The sequence below is a fragment of a genome, unplaced genomic scaffold (genome assembly GCF_019419815.1).
Source record: "Pyrus x bretschneideri cultivar Hongxiangsu unplaced genomic scaffold, Pyrus_bretschneideri_v1 Contig18, whole genome shotgun sequence".
Taxonomy (NCBI): domain Eukaryota; kingdom Viridiplantae; phylum Streptophyta; class Magnoliopsida; order Rosales; family Rosaceae; genus Pyrus; species Pyrus x bretschneideri.
Window position 1 is genome coordinate 2,213,872 of NW_025999479.1, and position 6,405 is coordinate 2,220,276.

A 6,405-nucleotide genomic window follows, 5' to 3' on the forward strand; every position below is an offset into this window, starting at 1 on the left:
TCCTTGAGATGCTTGACCTTTGCCTTTATCGTCTTTCCTTTGATTGCCATCTTTTTCTTCTTCCTCACTCTCGCTAGGCATATTCTCAGAATCCTTAATCTTCAACAAAATCTTATAGAACTCCTGATAAGAGTCGCAAGGAGTAGTGGTCGCCATAGAACGCCACTTCTTCTTAGTACCCAATCGAAAACGATGAAGCATCTAACCCGAATTAGCAGCAACCTCCAGATAATAACGAGATAAATCAGTGAACCTCCTATAATATTCATTCGTCGTCAACTTTCCTTGCCTCAACACGGTAAATTCTTGCTTTTTACAATCAATGTACTCAGGAGGCATAAACCTTTTCCTAAACAACTGCTTAAACACTTCCCAGTCAGCCCTTTCCTTTGGAGTCAAATGACGGACCTCTTGCTCCTACTAGGATAACGATTCCTTACCCAAGAACCATGAAGTCGTCTCTATCCACTTTTCAACAAGAAGATTCTCCTGATTATGCAACACTCGAAAAATCTTTTCAATATGCTCAAGCCATCGCTCAGCTCCCTCAAAACCTTCGTGGCCCTCAAACTTATCCAGCTTCAAATTATACATGGTCTCCAGAGGAGTCCTCTAGGGAGGGCGGAGTGCCGATTGAATAACAGTAGCAATAGCCTCCCCCAATTGAACTACATCGGGGAAACTAGGCTCAGCAGAGCGACGTGGTTCCGTACGAGGCGGCATAGTTTTGACAGAAGACACCAAAACAACTAGAACACTCACAAAATATGCAGGACTGCCAAACCTATGCTCTGATACCAAACTAACACACCCTGACCGAAATTAAGGCGTGTTGGCAGTCACGTGAGGGTGATGTAGCCATGTGCACAGTGCGAAAGCAAAAGATAATAATAACAGTGCGAATAAATAAACTAGTTAAAGTAACATACTAGTGCGAGACTAAGTGTGATAAACATAATCAGAGCACAAAAAACCTAAGTGTAGTCCAGAAGAAGAATACTAATTACACAACACCCAAAGGTGATCCTACATTTGTGATGTTCTGTCAGAACCATCGTCAAGTCCTCGTGAACCACCAAAGCTACTTCTAACTAGAACTTGGAGGGGCGCAAAATAGAAAGTGTAAGTAGGCAAAAAAAAAGATTTTCAAAATCATTTCATTATCAAAAGTTATGACCCCTCGTCGCAAAACCTGTATAGTTTCCCAGAAAATAGAATATACACATATATTGAAAACATGTTCAAAAGTATGCCATGTCGAATGCCTCCACATAAACTGTAAGTAACCCAGGTAATGTCAATCAATGCAAGTAACATGTCAGCTGGAGTCACCTAACATGACTAGTACGGCTGAATCTAGAGCTCAAATCCCCAACTCACTAACTATACTTGCACATAAGTCAGAACCACCTAAAATGGTCTGTACGACACGACTGGGTGTAAATAAATACACTCAAGTGCTACGATCACGTGAAGATTGGGCAAATAATCACAGGTCACCTACGAGTGGGAACCACCTATAGTGATTTGTACGACAGGACTGTGCACCTAACTTGGATCCAAGATGAGCATGTGGTGCGGGAGGTGAACATCACGTGAAGGACTATACCCTACTCTAGGCGGGAGCACTAACACCGGGGGTGTAGGTTATGAGCTCTCTATGCATCTCACATAACCACTAGTTCACAACCATAAACTATAAACTTAACTGGCACTTACCTGTGCGTCCGCAACACTAAACGTACATATATGCAAATGCTAATGCATAAATAAATAGGCAAACGCTATGCATGGCATTTAAAGCATATAAACATTCCATATCATTTTCTGGGAAAAACCACAAGTATATAGGTATAAACGGAAAACCAAAAGCTCACTCACTGATATATGGAAGAGTCGTAACCCCTTTGCCTCGAGTGACTGCGCTCGTCCTCAGGATGGGTCTCACCTATATGCGAAACAACTATAAAAACATCAATTTAAAGCACATAACAGAAACTAGGTAATAACTTTTCATACAATGCTCAAATGGGGTGTTTGGATATACCAACGTGATCTACTCAACCTCACGAACAACTCCATATTTTTAAAATAATTTCCGATCACCCACGTGCCACCACGCAGGCATGGCCAGATGCGTTGGCCACACGCCGGCACGTGCCTAGCACACGTGTGGTAACCCTAACGGCGTTAGGGAATATTCCATCCAAAAATGAATATGTACTTGACGCCGTTAGTAACGTCATTAGTATATTTCGTCAAAATTGACGGAATATTCCTTGTCTTCTCCAGTGAGTCTCACCGGATGCCGCCGTCAGCCCCGCTGTCTATAACTTGAATTGTTGCCAAAAATTGGAAAATTTTCAAAACTTCATATCTTCTTCATGAAATTGGTACCAAAATGACACTTACAACAAGTAGAACAAAACCTTACCACTTTCAAGCCCTGAAATTCACGGAATCTCGCCGGAGAAACCTCGCAAAATCCGGCCAACCTTAGAACTTGCTATCCCGATGTCCAAAATCCTTCAAACTTGTTCCTCGAGCTTCGTGAGAGTATTCTAAAGCTCCCTAAGACCTTAAAATCCACTGAAACCTTCGCAATGATTAGTGCATGAAAATTGGGTTTTCAGGTTCTAGGGTTTTTGAGGGTTTCAAGTTCTAAAAATGGTATGGATGAACTCAGGAGCTTGCAAGGAGTTCGAATCTTACCTTTTAGACGTCGATCCAGGCATGAAAGGTTGGTTTTGAAGTTCGTCTGTACACTTGCAGAGGAAATGGAAGAGAAAATATGAGAGAAAGAAGAGAGAGGGAGTCACGGGAGTGTGTGGTATGGGTGTGTGTGTGTGTGTTCTGTAGAGTCAACCACCAAAAACAACAAAACAACACACCAAAATGGAAAATATCCACCAAGGGCATTACCGCCATTTCACACCTATGGTACAAATAATTCAGGACGGGCTATCACATATATGTAAATTTATGATTAGCAAATAATATATCTTGTAGGTAAATTAATAATATTTTGTAGGTAAATTAGTATTAAATAAAATAATTATATATGTAGGTAAATTATTTTGCATGTATTTTGCATATATTAGGCTTGTTTATTAAGTAGGTAAACTATTTTACATAGATAAGGTAATTTGAGCAATCCAACATTTTAAAATTTTAATAGTAGTTGCACCATTTGAATCAAATAACATTATTTTTTTTGGTAAATTATTTTGCATGAATTTTTACATATATTAGGCATTATATATATGCGTGTTTGTGTGAAATAATTTACCTACATTAATATGAAAAATATAATTTTAGTGACTTCATTAAGTGCATGTATGTATATTAGACATGTTCTATGTTGTTATTATATATTAGGCAATGAATTTATAACATTAATGTTTTTTAGTAAAATCATTAATTCTCCCTTATAATACGCATGAGATTAATTGTGTACCTCAAACATTCAAATAGGGGTATTTTAGGCATCCAAACAAATTTAAATGTGTCAAGTCAAACATAATTAATGAATTTGTTGATGTGGAATCTAATAAATAAGATTTATTCGAATAAAAAACTTATGTTGGGTTTTATGTGGAGAAAGTTTTAGGAGTTAAAGTTATGTTTATATTTATAGTAATAATTGACGTGACTTGTACACATCAATTTTCACATCAAATAATACCCAAACTTAATGCAACAATGTCACCCTGGTACTTCCCATATTGTCATCAAAATGTTCGCCGTGTTCTAGAAACGGGATTAGCTTTCCCGCGTACGTACGGTGACTAATTGCTTCGTAGGTACAAGACAATGCTAAAACCAAAACTACCAAGATTTAGATATTAATTTGAAAACAAGCGGGCGAAGACCATAGATAATTTCATGTCGTAGTATTTTATTTTTTTCGGTCCAATCCTTCAGCTTGTTTATATTCTTTTATTTTTCTCCTCTTGTTTCCTTGTTAATAAATAATGAAATATAAAACTTTCGTCTAACCAAAATTACCAACGTCCTTTATTTTCAAGTTAATTATCCATCGAATTCTTTATAGGTTTTTTTTTTCTTTTTTCTTTTTCTTTCTAAAGCTAGATATAATATAGAATTGCACATGTTTTATCTGCCGGCGGCATATTTTATGTCTAAGCTATATGTTATTAGTAAACCTTTCATTAACTTAAGATGCAGTCATTTTCTATGAAACTTCATTAACATTCAAAGAAGAACATGAAAATACACTAGAAAACTGACTTTTATACACTTATTGTAACTTTTCACACTTTTTTTTTTTTTTTTTAATTTAAGCCCAGCAAATAAAATAAACTAAACGAAAACGACATATAAGATTTAATAGAGGTTTATTAGGAGTAAAACATGTGACCAAACTACCACTTAGTACTGGAGTCTAGTGATATTCCTCTTTACTTATAAGTGAGAGGTCTTAAGTTCGATTTTGCCAAAGACGAATTTAAACTAAATTATTGCTAGCCTATTGTGAGGCTAAACTCACATACTCCAAGCAAATATGAGTTTTAACCCCAAGCTCATTTATGGGGCAAATTTAAGCCAGGATTTCCCCTAGGTTAGTGGGCTGGCACATTATATATGTGTATTTTTTTTTAGTTTTATATTTATAAATTCATTGAATCCAACAGTAAATAAAAATAAAAAAAAGATTTAATGGCCCCAGTTTAAATCTAACGGCTAAAATAATTTAAAAAAAAAATTCTGTCATATGCTTCGAATTCTTTCATAGTGTTCCACGAGTTTCATGGTAGCGGTTTAGTGATTTTTCAATATTTATCGGAATCTAAATATTTTTAGGGTAAAATGTTCATAAAATTAAATTAGGATTAGTCTACATAATTTTGTTTTTTAAAAAAAGTTACTTTAAGAATAATTTTGTTTTTAAAAAAAGTTACTTTAAGAAAAAAATTGTTCTGAATTCATTTTTTAATATTCTCGGGCTCAAAATTTAACGCAATAGGGTTGAAGTAGAAAAAATGTTTTTCGGTTAAAACCTAAATTTTCTTAGTTACAAATTTTAGATTTTAACCCAAGAGTTGGAGATAATCTTAATGTAGATAATATCATTTGTTAAAAAAAAAAAAATTGTGGCCAAACTAAAACCATGACATGGACCTCTAGCTATTGGACCGCAACCTAAAACAAAGATAAGACTTAAGTACTAGATTCTTTCAACATTTAACAGATTTTCTTTTTATTATTGATTATAACAAGTAGCCTATTAAAACAACAAAACTCTGTTTTTTAGGCATGAAACCATAACACTGCTCCAAAAGAAATTCCAATCACAAGAACGAGATATTTTTTAGTGTACGAAAATACAGCATAACATATCAAATATCATAATACGAGTAATTGAATACTTAAAAAAAATTTAGTTATTTGTATTATGTTACTTAGTGTATTGAACTGTGTTCTTAGCATACTGAAAAATTTCTCTATCACATAGTTGCTGGTGTGGCAGTATATAGATTATCAAACTAAGGCGTCTGTATATCCCTATTAATTATCCACCATTATTTGGTGGATTCAAATTAATTGGTAATAATAACGTGAATTTGGTCGTTTGCCGTCAAGGTATTTAGTTATTTGTAATTTAGTAGGAAAAACAATCGACACTATATCTCTAACATTAGAAAGCAAAAGTCCATTTGGTGTCTTAAGGCTTCACTAAAAAGTTTTGAACATAAAAGCCCTCAAATAAAAAATCTACAACGGGCCGGAAATTGATCATTAATATTTCAAGGGTATTTTTGTCACAAAAAAGATTATAAAAATCAATAAAACAGATGATAGAAAAGCAATAAAAAAAGAAAAAGAAAAAAAGAGAATAATTTCCAAAGAAATGAAAACGTGTATTGTAGGGGTGGGCATTTGGAATCAAAAATCGAAACCGAAACATGAATCAAACTGGATTACACCGAATGATTCAGTTTTATGGTTTTGAAATAGTTTCGGTTTGAACTGAACCGCTGTAGAGAAAAATGGTTTGATTTCAATTTTGACCTTCTAGAACAGAATCAAAATCGAACTGCACCACAACAATTAAAAAACTAGAGTGATACTAGACCCATCCCATTATAATCTCACCCACCATAAAAAAAAAATAAAAAAAAAAATAAAAAAAAAAAAATTTAAAATCCTATTCCCCCCCCCCCCAACTATTATTCCTAAAATAACCTTTATCACACCACCACCCCATCATTATCCTGCTTCCACCCCTAGTCTCTCTGAAACTTCCTTTAGCAACAAAATGCGTTACTTTGGCAACTCAAAACACCAGAATCCACTACCTTAATTAAACTTGTGAAAATCAAGAATTTTAATAGACTAAGATTACCTTCAACTCAACAACGCCCATAGAGAAATCAGTATCAG